The sequence below is a fragment of the Aphis gossypii genome, chromosome 3, assembly GCF_020184175.1.
Source record: "Aphis gossypii isolate Hap1 chromosome 3, ASM2018417v2, whole genome shotgun sequence".
In the NCBI taxonomy this organism is placed as follows: domain Eukaryota; kingdom Metazoa; phylum Arthropoda; class Insecta; order Hemiptera; family Aphididae; genus Aphis; species Aphis gossypii.
Window position 1 is genome coordinate 48,545,839 of NC_065532.1, and position 21,278 is coordinate 48,567,116.

General features: G+C 32.2%; 1 long non-coding RNA gene across 4 annotated transcripts in view; it reads right to left on the reverse strand.

Annotated features, from left to right (window-relative positions):
- LOC114122857 (uncharacterized) overlaps positions 1-21,278 on the reverse strand; it is a 108,133-nt gene that overhangs the window by 45,480 nt on the left and 41,375 nt on the right. For all 4 annotated transcript variants that reach the window (XR_007604852.1, XR_007604853.1, XR_007604854.1 and 1 more), the window contains exons 6-8: positions 20,985-21,098; positions 11,304-11,437; positions 5,678-5,795 (exon numbers count right to left, since the gene is read on the reverse strand). This is a non-coding gene — a long non-coding RNA (uncharacterized LOC114122857). The remainder of the gene's footprint in view (positions 1-5,677; positions 5,796-11,303; positions 11,438-20,984; positions 21,099-21,278) is intronic.

Here is a 21,278-nt window from a genome sequence, read left to right on the forward strand (position 1 = left end):
CGGATAAACGGTGCGATTTCATTGTACATTTCCGGTGTCTTATTATAACTTATAAATTAATATATATATTTATAAAATATATAAAACAAGTTATTCATCAAGTACGTTTATCCCTTCTCTTTTTACTTCAATAATGCAGTTATATAAAATTTAATTTTTTGAATTTTCAACTATAGTATACTATAATTATTTTCAAACTCTTGAAATTGTTTGTACTATTTAAGGACACTCCAACTCCTTAAGTCCTTATATTCCAAAAATCAGAATTTTAACATTTATTATTAAATTAAAATATGGATAAGAACATACTTGGTAAATTATCCCGTTGTATAGGTTAATTTAATATAGTATTTCGCTTTAGTTTATAATGGAAAATTTAGATTAATTATCATCGCCATCAAGTTTCTGAAATCGACATTACATACATGACGACGACAACTTATATGGATTTTGGCGAATACCCTTTATCGTGTAATGAATATTGAAATATGCACTTAGTATATTATTATTGTGCTTGAAGGTATAGTCGAGTGTAACTCAAAGGCACGAGTGTCGTCGGTGGTGGTCTTGTTGACAGCGTTAAAAATTAAGGTTTTACTCGACAACGATCTATATAGAAGGAGAGCTTCGTTGTAAAAAGTTTTTTAAGAAAAAAAATGGTCCTCAGGCATTGTCGAAAGATGGCTACGACGAGTGTTTATCGATTAATGTACATACCCATTATAAATGTGTACAGTACATTGCACAGTTGCCCACGCACGCCACTCAGAATCAGAATAAATCAGTTTAGAAGCATGAAAATTATTTAACCAACACATACACAAACATGTGTTACCGAATTTAAAGATGGATTCGTCAAATCAAATAAACATGATATATTATGTAACTTAATACTGTATACATTGTACTTTATTGTTATATTATTATGTCCTACAAATTTATAAACGAATAGGTATATTTTAATCTGCCCCCCGGAAAAAAAGTCTATAGATCAGCGAGGAAGAATTCAAAAAAAAAAATGGTAATAATGATGATAATATATCCGTACTAATATAATATTGGCCAAGTGTTTTATTATTACGGCTTATGAATTATAATATTTATAGTTAATCAAAATTGGTTTGTTTCAATATTAATCATAGATACATATACTATGTGTATTATAATCTCTTACGATACAACTCATACAATTTCGATAGCCTGGGAGGTTTACGTTATAAAATATATTAATTGTACGATACTTATTATACATTTATACGACCATCAATTAAAACGAACGCGGACGAAACAGGAGTATCGGACGTGCCTCCTAATCGTTGTAGTTGTCGCGATAGTATAGTATTATTATTATCGTGCATTGTTATAATAATATACAATACGGGAAAAAGTTGAGATTGTACCTTACATAATATGCAATATATACATCGGATACCAATATACATAAGTGTATATACATAATGTGCAATGCAAGCACGGGTTGTAGGGTGTTCTGGGTACTGCTGTTTTTCTCCCCTCGACGACGAAGAAACAAAAAAACGTGATAAGAAAATAATATAGTTTACGATTGAAGCTCGCACGCCCGCCACGCGCAATTAAATCGAGGTACGTGACTTTTGCACGAGAAGTAAAAATACACACACACACACACACACACACACACATAATACACCTCTCCTCCGTCCATGTATATACATATATAATATACACTCGCCATTACTCGGCTATATATACCGCGCTGTATCATAACAATAATAATATAAAAATATATTATATCATACTATATAGTCTATATACCTCACGCCATCCAATCTTGTTTTGGATTTGCGACGTGACAGCCTCTCGATTTAACTGGCATAGGAACTATAATAATTCTTTATTCATTCCGTGGTAAAATAATATTATTATTATGGCGCAGCGTTGGGTTCGATAATAATAATGAGACATTTTTAATTTAAACATCTATATACCTTCTTTTATCGGAAATATTACAACCTGTGACCCCCTCCAGTCGTATACACTCGAAGAATACTCGATTATTATGCTACGGCCGTCCGGTATCAAGGCGTTGATTTATGCCCGGCGACGACTGTTGATGCTTTATCGTCGTCGCGCGTTCACACCGATCACCGTGTACATTACGAACAATCATCCGCCTTCGTTCTTATATTATTTCTTTTATTTGCATATTATTTTAAAATTTATTTATAGAACTTTCTGCTAACAGCAATATTACAGTTGAAAAAATTACAATATTATCTTTCTTATTCGGCCCATTCCTAAAGCGACCCTTTCACAGTTTTGCACACTTCGTAACGACTGCAGCAAAAAAAAAAAAAAAACGTACAGTGCATGTTATATTATTACAAGTACATTCTATAGTTAGATCAAAATGCTTAGTAAATAATAGTGTATAAATAGGACTTCAAATATAATTCGAAAATTATTTTGTTATGTACAAAATCGTAAATAATATACCTAGTCGATAGTAAGAAACAAAATGTATGCTACGCTTTATCTATTGTAAAACAAAGGTCTGTATTATGTAATTTTATTTTACTCCCGAATGTGATAATTTAGACTCACTGAAATTATATAACTCATCGATTTAAGCATTAGTGTGTTGCTTAACTAAATTATTCGAACACATTTGGAATGGCTTCGTAAACTTTTGATAGGTTTAAGCGAGGGGAACGACTGTCCATTTACCGACTCACAATTACGTCCCTTGCTTTAGCTAAGTATTTACGACAGGTGTACAATCACAAAATGTTATTTTGAGCCAGCGTGTATTTTATACGGCTAAATAATTAATGCGCGATACATAGACGAGACCTTCGCTCTGCCTAAGCTAATATTAAATACATATTATAATATAATATTATATTCACAACGCGCGACCCATAAAATAATGTTTTCGTCGTTGGTGGGATGAAATCGTTGAAGTGTTTACGGCGACAACATTATTACTACATATATAGTCCACTGTTCAGCCACCACATACTACAGTTTCGTATAAGTTTGTTCGGAGATGGGTTTTATCTCGTTAACGGGGAGCCGACACGAAGAAACCGGAAAACCTTTTGGCAGTTCGCGAACCGGAACTACTTCCGCAAAGTCTTCAACACTCGAGTGTGCAACGGTGGCGTCAACTCACACGCATCCCCCTACGGTGGTGGAGCGTTGGATAATTTAATTGAATATACACACACACACATATGGGAGTGTATAAACGCCAGCGGAAAACTAGGGTAAGATAAAGGAAAGAGGAGTATATATCTACTTAACTTTTGGCCGGATGCCGACGCGTAATGAAGTTTAACTCCAACCCGTCTGATTTCTAAACTTTTAGCGGTCGCATAGTGACATAAACTCTGCTCTGAAATAATATTATACTGTTTAATGCCGAAGAAATACGAAATATTAACATAAGAAACTAAGGAAATATAAGGAAATCATTTTTAAGTAAATTATAAGAACAAACAGACCAGTATAGTGTTGAATTATTAATCTATAAGGATCACGCGTTAATAATTATTGTAAAATATATTAACATGACTGTCAGTGGTTTATTTACATGATATTACGTAAAATATATTGTATACAAATAAACGCGTTTTTAGTAATGATAACCGTACGATCATGTATAAAATTAATTGTATATTATATCATACTATTTGAATACGCTATCTGAAAAATTTGAGATATAAATATAGGCTACGCAATGGCAGCAATATTCCCTCATCATTATATTGATTTATTATACTTATGGAAAAAGAAAAAAACACCATTCAGTAAAATAATAAGGGATCGCGGGGACCTCTGGGGACTACTAAACGGGGTATCTTGATAATGATCGAGCCAGTCTGGCGACACTGCTTTTATATTAATTGGGAAAATAAGAAACTTTTCGCACGCGCACACACAAAGCATACAGTGCATCACGGCGTAACACTTTATATATATACATTTTATACATCGAAAGACCTTTTTAATTAAAGATAAAGTCTCGGAACACCGACGGGAAGATAGAGATAGAAAGAGTAGTTGGCGTCGGTCGGGGGCAAAATGAGGGTTGCGTGACAAGTTTTAACTGTCGGAGCTCGATTTTTACCACGTTCGAGTCTTGATTGATGAGAGCCCTCGATAGAGACTGCTGGCGTCGTACAAAATGAGAAACCGTAGAATTATAAAAGAAGAAAAGAAAAAAGGGAAAAAACTCGATGAGTTGTACTACTACCATTACTACTATACTACGGTTGTAACTAATAAATATACTACCACTAACATTAGATGCTACCGTTAAATACTATCACCAGCACCACCGCAACTACTTCACCACTAAGACTATCACTATATAATATTGCACCAGAATAATAATAAATTAAATTGCCGATGATGCACTGAAAGCTAAAAATATGAACGCCAGATGATAAATTTAAAAATATATCATAATAACGTATACAAATGCAGTTTGGCACTCAGTGAAATGTTTATACGTGCACGCCACAAGAACTCTTTTTTAAAAAATATTTTCCAGTGCCGGGCACCCGTCCAGCTGCGAGAACCGATACACTATGAAACGGCCAACGGAGTGTTAAAAAAAAATAAAATAAAAAAAAAAAACTTAAAACGTCGAGTGCGAAAGACTTGTTTACACATGAAAAACCAGAACGGATGTCATTTTATGTACGGCTATTTCATGTCGCACACTCATGTTGTTCGCAATTAACAAGTTTCAAATAAATACTGTTCCGAAACGAATATGATGAACGATGTGTCTGTGAGGTTTTTTGGGGAAGTGGTTATAGAGGAAGAAATGATAATTATTATCATATAATTGTATAATGTCCTATGTGTGGCCTATAAACAAGTGCTTATCATTGTTATTGTTATTATCCATACTTTGGGAAACAAGGGTTTGGATAAAAATGAAATATCTATATATGTTAAAACGTTTAATATTATATGCGTATATAAAGAACAGCGAATATGTTATTTATATATAAAATATAAATATTCATACTGTGTACTTACATAGTATGGGTAATGGGTGTGTATATAATATATACATATATTTTTTTTTTAAATGATATTTTTTACGCGTCACGGTGTGGTTGGAAGAAACGAATAAATAAGTTACCGAAAATAGACTATACCGTAAACAGTTACAAAATCCTGATTGGTTTTCTAGAAAAGTCCTTTTACGTCATATCATCATTAATCATCATTATAAATATACACGTGTACCTTCTAATAATAATAATAATAATATTAATATTATAACCACAAAATGAAGAGAGTGCCAGAGAGCTACAGGTCTGGCGAAATATCGAATTGTTCAGATTTATAGAAATCCCCAATAGTTGATACAAGGCAAATTAATTTAATTTAACACTAGAAGTTTATAGTTAAAAATAATATTAATTTAGCTCGTCAAGTAAAGTTAATATGGAAAAAAATACTAACTTAACTCAGTTTAAAAAAATTATAAAATTTTAAACCAATTGAAAAAAAAACCTAAGCTACTTAATCAGTCAATTAAATTATTTAAATTCTTAAGTCAAAACGTTAAAAATAAATACAATTTTTAACTAGTTAATCAGTTAATATAAATCTTTGAAAATCACCACTAGAAAATCATGCCATGGTAATAATATTATCATAATATTATACATACGTCTATGTCTGCGGCATACTGACTGCAACAATTCGCATTGGGTTCTAAAGAACAATATCGTTTTTATGCCGTCGAAACTCAACCACAATTCTCGGGAATAGCTTTGACTACTGCGATCCTGTAACAGAAAAAAAGCACCATAATAATATAATATTATAGTAGTTTAAACCGTATAATAATCTTATTGCGATTTATCGTCAAGTCGCGGGCATGATATTTTCTCGGAAACCGTACAGCATATTATTATTATTATTATTATATAATAACATTACAATTTGCAGACGGCATAAGAGTTTCGTGGAAACGCGCAGAGTTCTATAATAATATATTATAAGCAGAGTTCGCAACGTATTTTTCGTTATGATTTTTTCACAGTCGAACGACAACGTGACGTAATTATTACGCGAAAAACGTTGATTATAGCAAGGATTCCCCATATCATAATTTATAAATATTCATCTAGAACAACATTTAAAGACAAAATAACAGTTTTAATTGTATCGTATAAAACAGTCATTTTTAAAGTATACCCCTAACACCTCTTTTGAAAACTAAACTATCTCTACCTAATAAATTCATACGTCTATAAGTCTATATTTTGTTGTTAAAATGTACAAAAAAAGTCAATGTGTGTAGCTTATAGACTCAACAATTATTTAATCAATTTTGATCAAAGTTTTAGCATTTGTTTTTAAAAAACAAACATTACAACTTTTTATTATTGTTTATGTTTTTAGAGGATATTTTTGGAAACGAAATTTTTAACATATAATTATTATTGCGTTTTATAGAAATAAAAAAAAAGGCTTTTGAGGGGAAACAAATGGGCTCCTTCTTGGATTTATGGAGTGTGCCGTAGTGATATATACCTTGCGTACTCAATGCGCGCGCACGCCTATGGTCGATACTTTCCCCACTGCGGTTCAATGCCATGTGGTTTCACAGCTCTTATCCTGTACCGCACGCAAACGTCAATAATATACACGTAATGAAACCTTATAGCATATAGTAGATCGGTATTATACATACATTATATAATACAGACAGTTCTGAAGGGGTGAAAAACTATGTACGGTTTGACGGATTTCGATTTATTTTTACCAAATTAATTTAAGAAAATATGGCTTTCAATCCTCAAACATTCAATTGGAACAATTATTTTTGTTGATTACCATTAGATCTAATGTCAAACAAAATCTATAATAATTGTAGTTTAAATAAAATCCACACCTAATGGTACGCGAATATTGTTCAGAGATGATCGAAAACAAATAACGGCCGTCGTAGGGGTATATCATGATTAGCTGCAAGCCTTGCAGAAGTGAATAGTGGATGTAAATATATACAAACAAATATGACAATATGTATATGAGCAGGTCATAGGTACATAGATTTTTTTTTGCCGACGTGTGTAAAATTATTATGATGAAATATACCGTGGACTTCGATGGCAACGCCTCGGCCAAGGGTTGATGGAGGCGACTGTGGTTATGGGTGTGGATGGTGTGTGTATATATTGACGGGTGTACGAGAACGACAAGAGGCGTGTAGGTGTGAGGGTGAGCCATCGCGGGGGATATAGCCGGGGATGATTGATGCCCGAAGCAAAGTCGCTGACAGCCACCGCCACCGCGTCCCCGGGGTTTTCCTCACGCACGGCGTAGCGCGCGCAGTTTAAACGCCGTGACGCTCCGGACCGAAAACAATGGTTGTGACGCGGAAACAACGTGATTAATGGTCGGCACTGTGCGTGCGTGGGTGTGGGTGGGTAAGGGAAGAAAGTTTGCGGACCGAAGAGCGCAGCGCAGCGCTGCAGTCGTACGTATAGTGTTCTATACATGACGTAGTGTAGGTAGTATACTGCAGAGGTGGCTAGTGGTGTGTGCAGTACGACCAAAAAGCTTTTTCGATAAATCAAATAAAAACGCAACGGAAACGAACAAGACCGTCGCCGGTAGTTATATACACATACACACGAAAATATTGAATTACTTCACTAGCGCGTATGTCATAGACCCGAGTGGCAGAGATGACACTGAATTGAATTTGACGATTCGATCGTCGGTTTTATTTCTCGAAATTGTACAATAAGGATCAGAATGAATCAGAAGCACGTGATTATAATCAAACACGATTGGTTAAGTAAAAGTTAGGTCATGAAGGGATTAGTTATTATTATCAAAAAGTAAATAATAATTTGTATACGTCAACTGAAATCACCAACGACAAATTATTATAATAGCGAACTATCAAGAAAATAATTATAAAGCTAATAAATAATTATTAATTATCTTATATTTATACGCATGTTTTAATAAATAGACAACGCGTGTGTGATTTATTGCATCATATTTTAAGTACCTACAGTGTATACTGTAATATTATAGTCTATGGCGTTTGGATTTTGGGAATTACCTAACCCGAAAACCGACTGGCGTGTATAAACTACAGTAATAAATTATATTATTGCATTTTATATTGATTTGAAATGAAATAATCTCAGTACAAAGGCACTTCAAAAGAAGACTTAGTAGTTTGAGTTTCGTAAAGTTAGTTCAATGTCAGATGTTGTTCGATTAATTACGTTTTCAAGGGACAAAAACGTTTGTCGGGAAGATTAATGCGGGTTACAGATCTGAGAAAACGTTGCCCGGGGATGTTTTAATAGGAGATAATAACGTTGACTAATCGTCTCGGGAAACAAACTCGGTGCAAACAAAACGGGTCTCGATGACGAATTCGGACCCGGTAAACCGGGACGAGCGAATGAGGGGGTCAGGGCAACGAGAACAATTTCACTCCGACTCTTGTAACAATTAGCCAGATGACTCGTTCAAGTTTTATGTATAAATCACATTACATTATCTTGACGTGACAGCGAAATGGTGCAACCCTGTTTGCAAATAAATTTCGCACACAAGAGAAAAGACGTCGCTTCAAAGTGTACACTCTAAAACCAACAATAGTCAATTATAGGCGTACCTCTAATAGTATAATAATACGTTTGTGCAGACAACTGTAGTGGGAGCATTCAAATAAAAAATGTTCAGTTGTAAGCAGCGTCCGCGTCTATAATAAATTGTAAAAAGAATTGAATGCACGTACACGCACACGTACAAGCACACACACACACACACACACACACACACACACACTAACACACAAAGGTACTGAGGAAATTGAAAAAGTTCTTTACCAAGCGATGGATTGTTGTTGTCGATCATCATGTATTTTGTTAAAACCAAAGAACAATAATTTTGTATAATCGACAAACCTAAAATAGGGAATAAAATATAAAGTTTAAAACAACCTGCTAGAGAAACATAGTATGTTTATTATTAAACGAAATATTAATTGGTCAAACAAGTAAATAACTGTGCACGAGTATCGAAGTAGGGGATAAAATAAATTTTGGATAAATAGTTAAATAATATAATAAGTATATTGTAGTCTAGGTATTGGTTTAGTAAGCTAAGCCGCTCCTAAAACGATTAGAAAAAAAAAACGCAATTACCGGAAACTGATAATTAGTTTTGCTCCATCATCATTGTTTATTTATTTTTTTTCCATTATTACCGTCGAAGGTTTACTGTAATGCGGCTCTAAAGGATAGAGGAGCGGCTTTCCTGTATCTTAACTAACAGTCCACATTGTATCTATTTCCGCCCAAGACACTCCCTCCGAAACAACCGATTAATACACTGTCATCGTCATTGCAGCAGCGGGTCGGTGTTATTTAACGATCAGTTAGTTTTATTGAAAAAGTTCTAAATTATTGTCGTGATTTCCATAAGATCTGGCGTAGGTGTCGATTTTATCGGTTTTAAATTACACATAGTATTAAACATTTTTTTTTCGTGAACGGAAACATTACCAGAATTCGTTAAACTCTAAACCTCCAACACACACGGAAAACAAAAAATATAATTTTGTCAATTCGACGATGATAATAAACTAAAAATAGTATTTTCACATCATAAAAAAGAAAAAGAATAAATAAAAAATCGTCAAGTAAATGTGTTCACAGTAATAATAAAACTATATAGATATAATTAATAAGCGTATATCGCGGAAACGTTTTATACCTATATACCATATATACACGCCGTTGTCTATATATTATTATTATTATTATATGTATGACATAATGATATTATAACAGCTATAGGTACATCTATATGATGTAATGTTATTATATTTTATAATATACAATATGTATACACAGTATATTAGAACGATTACAGACCATTATCCGAGAGCAAAACATCCGTGACAAACTACGATACGTTTATAATAATACCTATATTCATAATATACCTACCTAAATCTATATAATATAATAATATTATATTACACTGTGGTGGCAGTATACTAGTATATTATATACACGAACCACCGCAACGGTATTATGCATATTGCATACGTATAATATAATATCATTATAATGTTAAGTATATACTGATTTTAATATTATACAGGGTGATTCAACAACACATATTATTAAGATTAACTGTCCTTAAAAATAGTTTTACAAAAAACATAAAATATATGATCGGTTTTATTATTTATTTTACTTGAACCATTTTTAAAATATTGATAGATTTAATATGAATAATTACTATCAAATTTTTATTCAATTACCAATAGCTCCCATATAGCTCCCATACCTATGCATTGTTATGGACCTTGTACTCTTATATAAATTAAAATAACTTAAATGGTACTGTTAAAATTTTTATCATGATATGCCAATGTTTCAAAAGAATTATTTGTTAAATTTAATAATTTAATAGATATTAAAATAGTTTCTTCAAGTATACAATATTTGAAAATGTCAAAAATCAGATTTTGAATGACTACCGCATTCTAGAAGAAAAAAAGGGATTAATATGCTTGTTGAATCACTTTGTATAATACAATACTTATTAATACCTAGAGATTTGGTTTATATGTATATAATGTAAGCATGTATATTATTATAGCAGTGTATATAGATCTCTCTGGATAAATAATATAAGTTGTATCTTCACGGAGCCGGGAATAAATGAAAATCAAGTGTATCGAACCGTGTACAGTCGTAGCAGTAAGTCGTCGTATACACAGAGCACTGTGCAGCCGGAAACGCGCAATAGAAACACACACAATGACGACGACTATGGTAAATTATTATTATTTTTATTATTATATATTTTATAATATAACTGAAGGAAACGAAGATTCGCTTATGGAAGATAGTATCGTACGTCGACTTAGTTTTTCGCTCCACACACGCGCGTAATTGTGATATAATTGGGAGTATGTTAGAGTGTGAGTGTGTTCTGATCTCGACGCGTTAAGCACGACGTCGTATAAAGTTGTGGAGAGGACACGGTAGAATAAATGCGATAATCGAGTGTAAGTCCCGTGGACTTGTTATCGTAGTCGTTGTCGTCCGAGACAATACCATGGCAACAATAATGAAATATATCCGAGTACCATGTGAGCACAGCGAAGAAGTACCCGCGGCTACTGTGGAACTCAACGAGGACGAGATATATATTATTATAGTATGGCAATAGAACTAGACTTAGAATATTCATATTCGTTTAAAAATTAATAATATTATAATATATTATGTGGTACTGACCCTGATCGTTTTGCTTAGTAACCTCCTAAGTCGGAAGGCGTTTAATACCCTCGTCAGCCATGTTCACTCCGTGGGTTTTCGACGTTTCCGTGATTCAAGGGTCACGAATTTTTACCTCGAAATTTAGGTAATATCTGCAATTTAAAAAATTTAAAAAATAAAATATACAGAACTTTTTTACATTAAATAAAATGAAAACAATACAAAATACAATATAAAAATACTAGATATTATTTATTATATTACACAAGAAGCGACGTATTTGTGGATAAACCCGATAAACTACCCCGTCCTTCACGCTACGCTGCACACGTCGTGTTATTTGCTATGAAAAAAATCGTTTGAAAAGATAACGAATCCTGCTTGGTATACTACTACAGAAAAAGTTCCAGACGTAATAGACTGTGATCGACAAATTTTCACACGAGACGGATAACAACTTAACTTAATCGATACTATAGCAAAAGTTGTTTCTTTTTAATTTTTATACTGCAAGAACTTTATACCGATATAATACCAATAATAATTATAAGTTATAATTAAAAATGTATTAGACTATATTTTAACGAATAGATTTAGTTTATAATATTTTTAAATTTATCCGAAAAAATTGCCTATATAAATCCCCTTTAAATTAGTAGTGAACAAAATACGTCATGATATATTATTGTAATTACTGAAACCGGTATTCTAACTATTCTAACTATTACTGTTCATAACTGGTGCCTCCAGTGTTTGTATATTTATTTGGAATATCAATAGTTCTTTTGTAAGTTAATTAGAAATTTCGATACGAAAATACAATTATATTAGCCGTCAGTCATTATCGGCATATTGTGTGCATCGGAGTACTTATTAAAATGTTTGAAGATGTATAGTTAATTATTGATATTATCATAAACAGTAAATTATTCACAATGTATTTACAAATATCCAGTTGATCGACGTTATAAACACTATACGTCTATACCTAGTTGGACTTTGTATACAGTCTCGTTACGGTTACGGTGGCAATCAAACAATGTTGGCGTTAAATATTTGCCGAGACAATACTTGCGTCTACAATCAACACCGCCACTCTATTATTATTATAACAGTGGCCACGATTTCCCGACGGACGCGGTATTGTTGGTTTAATCGCTGGTAAATAATATTATTATCATTCGACTCGCGTCGTCATTCACGTATAGATGAACATCAAAGCACGCGGACGTTTTCGATAAGTGCAGAATATTATTTACGATAAGGTACAGAGAAGATAAAACAGGTGCCTAAGAATATAATATAATAAATTAAAATAGGCGCTACTCACGACGCAGAATAAGACTAAAACGTGCATGCTATTTCCAACAGGTATATAACATTATTATACAATATTATATTTGGTATATCGTATAACATCATATTGAACGAGTTGATGAACCGATGAATAAAACGGTATACGATATACTATATGTAAAAAAAAAATACCTATGTAAATAACAATTTATATGGTAGGAGTGAGCATGCATAAAATACAATTATTTCAATGATTCGTCTTTATATTTAAAAGATGTAAGACGGAATTCACAAAAACGTATTATTACGAGGATATTAATTCTTACAGGTGAAGAGTTCGTTACTAAAAGAAAATTGAAATGAAAACTTTTAGGCCATTTTTAACTATCACGGACGCTTCAACAATCATTAAATTATATACAAATGAATAACGATAAGTATTGTTCTTAAAAACGATTTTGCTCGCGTCGGAGTGCCTGTGATCAATGACCATATGGGTAGCAGCATTGCGGTAAATACGCACAGTTTTCGTGAGGGAACAATACCTAATCGTCGTCGCCACTCGATCGTCGTCATCGTCGCCGACAAGGAGGCCTTTCTATTGTTTTGGCGTTTTCGATGAAGGGGGGTGGGGGGGGGAGAAAAAATAATCCAACGTAGTTTTAAATCGCGCACATTTGTTTTTCTCTCATCCCCTGAACAACCCATGACTGACGTTCTAGCACCCATTGTTGTCCGCCGAAAAAACGGCTACTGTATATTATTATTATGTTTTTATCATGAGCGGTCGTCACGATTGCCTGTTCACGCACTCACGCGCACCCGAGACGACGTGCACGAGCAGCAGTTGTATATTCCTTTTGTAGTAACGAAAATCAGGACCTTCGTGCGGCGTCGTAAAACGTCGTAGGTAGGTTCGTGTATGGTTATATTATAATATTATTGGTGTGCATATTATTATTGTACGCGACGGCGATAGAAATGTAGGTACACCGCCGTGGAACAAACGAAAAAAAAATAATAACATTATTATAATACCAACGATACCGGTAGCACTTCAGTTCGTTGATTAATGACAAAAACAATAAAAGATTATTTTTATTATTTGTAAAGAGACGAGTAGAGTGGAAAGGGAACCGGTTTGTGTAATTATAATAATAATAATAATAATAATAACATATATTTTATATCGCAGTCATAGTACGACAAGTGCTTTTCAATTATTATTATTATTAGTATTATTATTATTATTATAACTGTTTTACATTTTCTAATATTCAAAGCTGTTTTATAAAACATCATCATTGTATTGGTGAGAAAATTTTTTTTAAAACTTTGAAGTAGGTACTTACACTTAACACTACCTACGGTTTTATTCTTCAGAAAAATCGCATTTTACAACTAATTGATCGTTATTCATGGCAATTTTCGTATGTTTTATTTCGTATTCTGACGCAGAATATAATAATATATTAGATAAATTATAAATATATTAATATAAATCAGTGTATTTTAATAAATATTTTAAGTTTAGACAAATATACTGCATTATAATGGAGCGAGAATTCGTAGAGCATGCATTTGATTGAGTTGATTGATATTTCTATATATTGTAAACAATATGAATATACATTTTAAAGAAACGTCTTGTGCATCAGAGTATGAAACCAAAAACAATAAAAAAAAAATGCATTTTAGACGATTGAATACCGTAAAAACAAATATACCTAGGTATAGAATTTTTGAAAACATTTAGGTACACTTAAATATAATATGACGTTAAATATTAATTAGGTATGAAAAAAAGTTAACACACACATTCACTGAGAAATAAACGAGCGTATCGAGTAAAAAAACCATAATATAGGTATCAATATTCAATATCATAATGTATAATATCAAGCAAGCACCAGCGGCGGGTCGCGGTCACCGGCGACCGTCGAAAGAATCACGGAAGTTTCTCACGTTCGCCTATCGCATATAAAGCGGTCACGACGTCCACTAGAGATGTAAATATTATAATATTATACGTATAATATAATCTCGGACGAAATATCATCGTTCTCTCTGGACAAAACAAAAAAAAACCTTTTTTTTATAATCTCGTTTACACGCGTTTTTTTATTTTTCGAATGTTGTTACCGTAATATTATATAATATATTATACACGGTATCATAAAAATATAGTGCGTATACACGTCTTATCTACCCGACGACAGTGTGTGTGTCACAGCGGAAATGTCGACGAAATATATACAGAGTGTGTCTCAGCGTTTGCACAACCGCCAGCCATCAATTAGATACAATATGATTATGATACACCTCCTCTACTACTCACTTTCTGAAAATAAACTTTTAATCTCACACAATTATAATACATGAATGCTTATCGTGGAACTGTATAGTAATTTATCCGAATTCGATCCATAAATTTGCTGTCTTGTATATATATACTGATATTTATGAAACTCAAAAATTTTAATTTGGATTAGGTAATCAAGAAAAAAAATGCTACGGATATTGCTGTGGCTGTTAACATGAGAATATTTTTTTAGAAAATCGAATTTTGCATGTTTTAATAATAAATTTGGTACTCTGTTTTTTTGTGGTTGCGAAATGGTAATAACTAGAATACTAATGTTCGGTGGGAAGCCACATTAAAAATCATAATTAGATGTATTCAATTGTAAATTTACATAAATAAATTCTAGATATATTTTGTATATTATACTAAAGAATAAGTGATTTTAAAAGAATATATTACATTTTATTGAAAAATGAAATGAATATTCTGTAAATTATTTATATTTTTCGTGTTGAACTATAAAGGCATAATACGAGTTTATTATAGTATGAATTTAAATACTGTTTCCCATTTGATCTTAATTAATGGAATATTGCGTTTAAACATATTTATCTTGTATATGTATGAAATTAATGATTTTATTTTACTGTTAAAAATGCATTTAATGTGTACTAAAATGACGAATAACAGAATCGCTTTGAACAAGAATTAACTTACTATTTATAAGATATATAAGTGTATATTGTATATTTGAAACTTTGAAAGTGATATGGAAAATTTTTTTTTGAATTTATTCGTTTATTACCGTCCAGATTATTATGTTGGTAGACCCACTTCACATAAGTGTTAATAATTGATATACTGCATACTGTTTATCGCACATCGTTTTTATAAACGACAAATCGTGAGAAACCATATAATAATAAATATATATATTTATTACAGTCGGGTGTATCGTGTATGTAACGCACGTATATATTTATATAAATCCTGGAGGCAACTCGAGTGGTTGGCCAACACTTAGTTTTAAGTATCGATAGGTATATTATAATATTACAACGCCCGTCTTGTTGTCGATGACATCGCCTCATTGCGCGTCATCGGCTTAGCCAACTGCGCCGCGGGGGCACTAGCAGAAGAGTCTGTAGGTCCATAATCAACAGCGATAATATAGCGTACAAAAGTTAGGAAGAATAACGTCAATCCGCTACAGTGACACGCTGCGTGGGCGACTTAACAATACCACGACGACCAGTGAAGTCCTTAATTCGAGAAAATTCTCAACGCCCGCCCGCACAAATCATAATATTATTTTGAGATATATTTACATAACAACGTTAATCGTACGTCAAGTGGTCTTAATTAGTTGTTTTGCGTTTCACTAATATTATTATGTTACACTAGTGACCCATGAAACTATAGGCGTAAACCAACCAGAACTTATAACCTGAGGAGGAACACTGACTCATCTAAACTTTTATAGCGTGTTTAGAAATAACAATATTAGTTCTATATCGTCGGTATATTTTATTCATTAATTATTTTATGAAATTGTTTTGCTTAAGGTTATATTATGCAGAAGTTAAAAATATGAAATACGATTTATAAAAATCTAAAGTTATTCGATGGATAAACGATGCAATTTTAAAGTGATATGAAATAATATAATTTATTGTAACTTTAATTTTTCAATACACTTAAATACTTAATGTATTACTCTTAAAATCATTCTATAAAATACATAAGTATATTCAATATAATATTATTTTGTTATATATTGTCTTATGCAGAGGTCACCGTGTAGGCGTCTATTTTATTTTGGTCTAACACAATAAAGTATATGATTTTCATCGATTTTAATCGTTATGAACTTTTATACCGAACGACATTAATAATGTAATAAGTTAAAAAGTGATCGGACGTGAAAAATGTATACACCCGACAACGATGATAATGTCTAACGTACACGCCAGGAAATCGTTTTTCTTTGCTCCTTATCGGCCAAATTCACCGAACAAAATACTCGAACTGGGGTCTTCCATCATAGTCAAAATGATGGATGAACGTTGCAGTGACCTCCCGTCGGACTTTTCCCAATTTCATTTCCTACGTTCTATATAGTATAAAATATATATTATTTTACCGCCGTACGACGACGACCGCTGACTTTTTATTTTCGGACGGAAGGTTTGTTTGCTGTCCCAACTCATTGTGTTCGACAAAAAGTCTGGGGTTGGTTTTTTTATCCACCCATCCTGCCAGCTTTTATTTTGTTCCTGATTTTTTTTTCACAAAAATACTCGTTATGTCGATGTAGATAACACAGCACAATGCCTTTAATGCAGCCATATTCTCTCCTATACTTTTTAATACACACGCCAAAACGAAAAGGAAAATATTCTCTTTTTTGAACCTATACGTTAGTCACGTACTCACGCGTGGATAAGATAACAATAATAAAATAATATTATATTATATTATGTAGGTACATAAGATAGTGACGACTTATATTTAAATAACAAACATTATATTATTATATTTTGGTGTGTTTGTTTTTTGTGTCATTTATGATTATTTCTATAATTTATTTCGTATATTCACATTGGATTGCTTTATGAATACTTGTATTATAATCTTTTTAAGAATAATTATATTTTTATTTTTTATTAATTAACCATAGCTGAAAAAATCCATGTCGTAAAATATTTTAAGCTATCACCGTTCGTTTTAAACGCCTATCGAATAATTTATAAAGCTGATTTTATTTTAAAAAATAAAATAAAATGTGATAATATTATAGTAGTATAATGTATTATTATTATTATTATTATATCAAATGCTGATGAACTGTGAACAGTAAAAGTAATCTAAGTATCTATTACTATATATTACTATATTTTTAGTTGCTTATATAATTATGAATAACTAATAAATAGTCATAATATTATTTATTAGTTGTATTGTATGTGATAAAACGTAATGCAGTTTTATCAGTATTTTTATATTTTTAGTCAAATTATGAATAATTATTAAAGAAAAATTAAAGTGAAAGGAGTAAATCGTTTAAACTCAAAACGTGCCTATATAGTTTTGTTTGAATGCTTAACCTTGGGCATGAAAAAAAAAATATTTATACGTATGTAATATTATACAATTATTTTGGCATTACTCGTTAAATAGAAACTATAATCCAAAAATACCATAGAAGAGTTTTAAATAATTACATTCCAATATTCATGTGGACGAGTTTTAATTTTAAAAATACATTCATTTCCTTTGTCGAGTTTCATTAAATCGACTTAATTTAATTACAAAAGCTGAGTAAATATTGAATTTGTTATGTCCAATTACCGATATCCAATTATAATAGGGTTTGAGCATTAATTGGGATTCTCTCCAGTTTTATTATAATATTTTTAATGAAGTTCAAAACCGTTATCGCCCAATGTTTTTATTAGAACGAAAATCATATATATATTGCTGTGTAAAGCAAAAATTAATAACGTCCACTTCATTATTATTCCGGTTGCGTTTTAGACGAATGCTAACAAACTATATTATATTAAACTATTCCCACGGGATTACACCATAAATATTTCTGTAGAAAAAATTATTAATTAAAGAAACCGCCCGCAGAAAAGACACTATATAAATGCATATTTTGAAATAATGTGACATTTTTTTAAGTACGTATATTCATTGTTAAGTTAAAAATATACTATAATAGTATTTTATTATATCTTTGAACGAGTGTAAACCAAATGAATAAAAAAAATAAAATCGGTATATGGCACAGTCAACTGTGATATTGGATTAAGATATTTCACAAACAAATCTAGAAATTTACATTTTAAAGTATAGTATTACTGTATTAGATTTCAAAAATCGTTTCGATTTAGTTTAACAAGAACGCATAACAATTTTACCTATCGTAATATAGAATAAATATGCGCGCTTGAGGCGGGTGCTTTTTTTGCTGTTAAAATTCCGTTTTAGAAAATAAAATGCGAATTACGGTAATAACCGTTTTTTATGTTTTCTAAGTATAATTTGAAGAACAAAGCAAAAATATTTAAAGCCAAATATCCGTATTATTGTTATATAAAGATTGCATTATTGACGAAATTATTATTTCGATACTGTTTATGGGTTTCGAGTCAGAGATATAAGTTGATATAATAATAATACAAAAGGTGGAGAGCTTATAGATGTAGGAACCTATTTAGGTATGTAACTGGTGCGCATATTTCTCTATGTCGCCGACCGGAAAAGTGTAGATGTTTTTTCGTTACAGACTCGGCAACGAATTTCGTAATAAATTTAGCATCGATTCGTAAAACGTATCGGTGAATTATATTAATCCTACTAAAATAAAAAGGAGATTTTTATCACCAGGGGTAGGTAAAAACTGAAGCTTAGTGAATAGTAATTAACCACCACCGCCTTGCGTAGTGTGTGTAGTATCGAGGAAAGAACCCATTGTATACAATATACATACTTGTGTGAGTTTGTGTGTGCGTGCGCCATAACAAATACGACGACGGGGAGGACAAAAGACGGACCTTAATTGGATCGAATATATTTTACTCCCGTTCCGTTTTCAAATGACCCTTATAGCGAGACGAAAATATATGTACTATATAATATTGAAACGGGTGAAAACGTGAGCGAAATTCTTCAGTGCTTTTAGATTAATAATAATAATATGTAATATAAATATGTAGTTTAATATTTTACCGATACTTCCTATAAACATGTCCTCGTTGTGATACTAAATTGACAGTATTTTCGCGATAGTCGGTTCTTGCGGATTATTACTGTACCTCAAATCCCTAATCAATATAACATCATATTTAGTTATAGCTTAAAACAAAAAGTAATTTGTCATATTTGCCACATGAAATGATCCATTGGTTTTAATGCGATTAGAGGGTGGGAAGTGAAACAGTGATATTACATTATATTATAGTCATCACTATCTCGGCATACCGTTTCGCGGGTTCTACAAGAATACGCGTCACGATTGATATGACATGGTGTATACTATAATAATTTAATATGATCGACGTCGTCGAGGCGGCAATCAATCAGTATTTAATCGGAAACGTACAGCAACCGTATCGTTGTGTTATCGTCACAAATAATACAACTCGCACGTCGTTCGCGAAGAGTGCAATAATAATAATAAAAGTAAAAATAATACCAATAAAGTGTTATGCGTACCACACGCATATAATATACGCTATCGTGGGGTCACGAGTTGCATTCGACGGTTAGCCTCCGACCACGCCGGCAGTGTGATTATTATAATATGACGCAATGTTGTCTAGCGAGCGATGTAAATTTTACCGACTACTTGATATATTACAATAATAATATTATATTGTCACCGCAACCGCCACCGCCACTGGTAGTCGAATGATATTATGATAAGTATTATTATTATCATTATAATGCTGGCGGCGGACGCTATACCGAAATGACCGTCGTCGCCGCCGCCGCAGCGCGCGTAATATATTATTTAATTGCGCGGGCTCCTGGCCAATTAATTAATATTACAATCTATGTGTTTGATGTGTCGTTTGTAATGCGTTTGAATTGCACGTACGAACGAGCTGCAGTGGCGTCCGTACAAGGACGTGCGCGATTAACACACATATATGTATATATATATGTTATAACAAGACGTACATGCTATGTGTCATTATATAATATCGTACATAATATAAAATATATAGAGAGTCGTTGACCGATCTAGTCGGAAAAAACAATAAAATAATAGGTGAGATCATCGCGACTTATTTTAGAAGAACGATCGGGAAAAAATGTAACGGAAGAGATTCATTGTGTCAAAATGTTCTGATTTTCCACATTAATAATATTTTCGGCAAAACCCTATCATCCCCGAAAACGTTTATCCGTTGTCCCCATTTATTTGATTTGTCCCGAATAAATTGAATATTTAAGTATAGTAAACCTAGAAGCTATTTAACCAAATACCACGGATTTTCGTGTCTTACAAATATTATATTATGACCACATATGGGTTGTGAATTTAACGCTTAAATATTACTGGACAGTATCATCAAAGTACTTACCGGCGATATTTTGTATAAAACGGAATCTCTGATTATTGATTTCATAATTTTTGTTGCCATATCACGGGTAAGATGACGGCTCGTTCGACTGTACATCAACACTTGCTGAGTAACCTGTGAACACAAAATAAAATATAAAATATTAAAGTACAATTATGCCAACACACATTTTTAACGGGGGTTAGTTACTATCAGTTTTATAGGTACGATATTTATATATCTGTGAATAATTGTGACATAATTACGTTTTCGATATTTTTATATGGGATAATATCTGCAGCATATATTTACAAG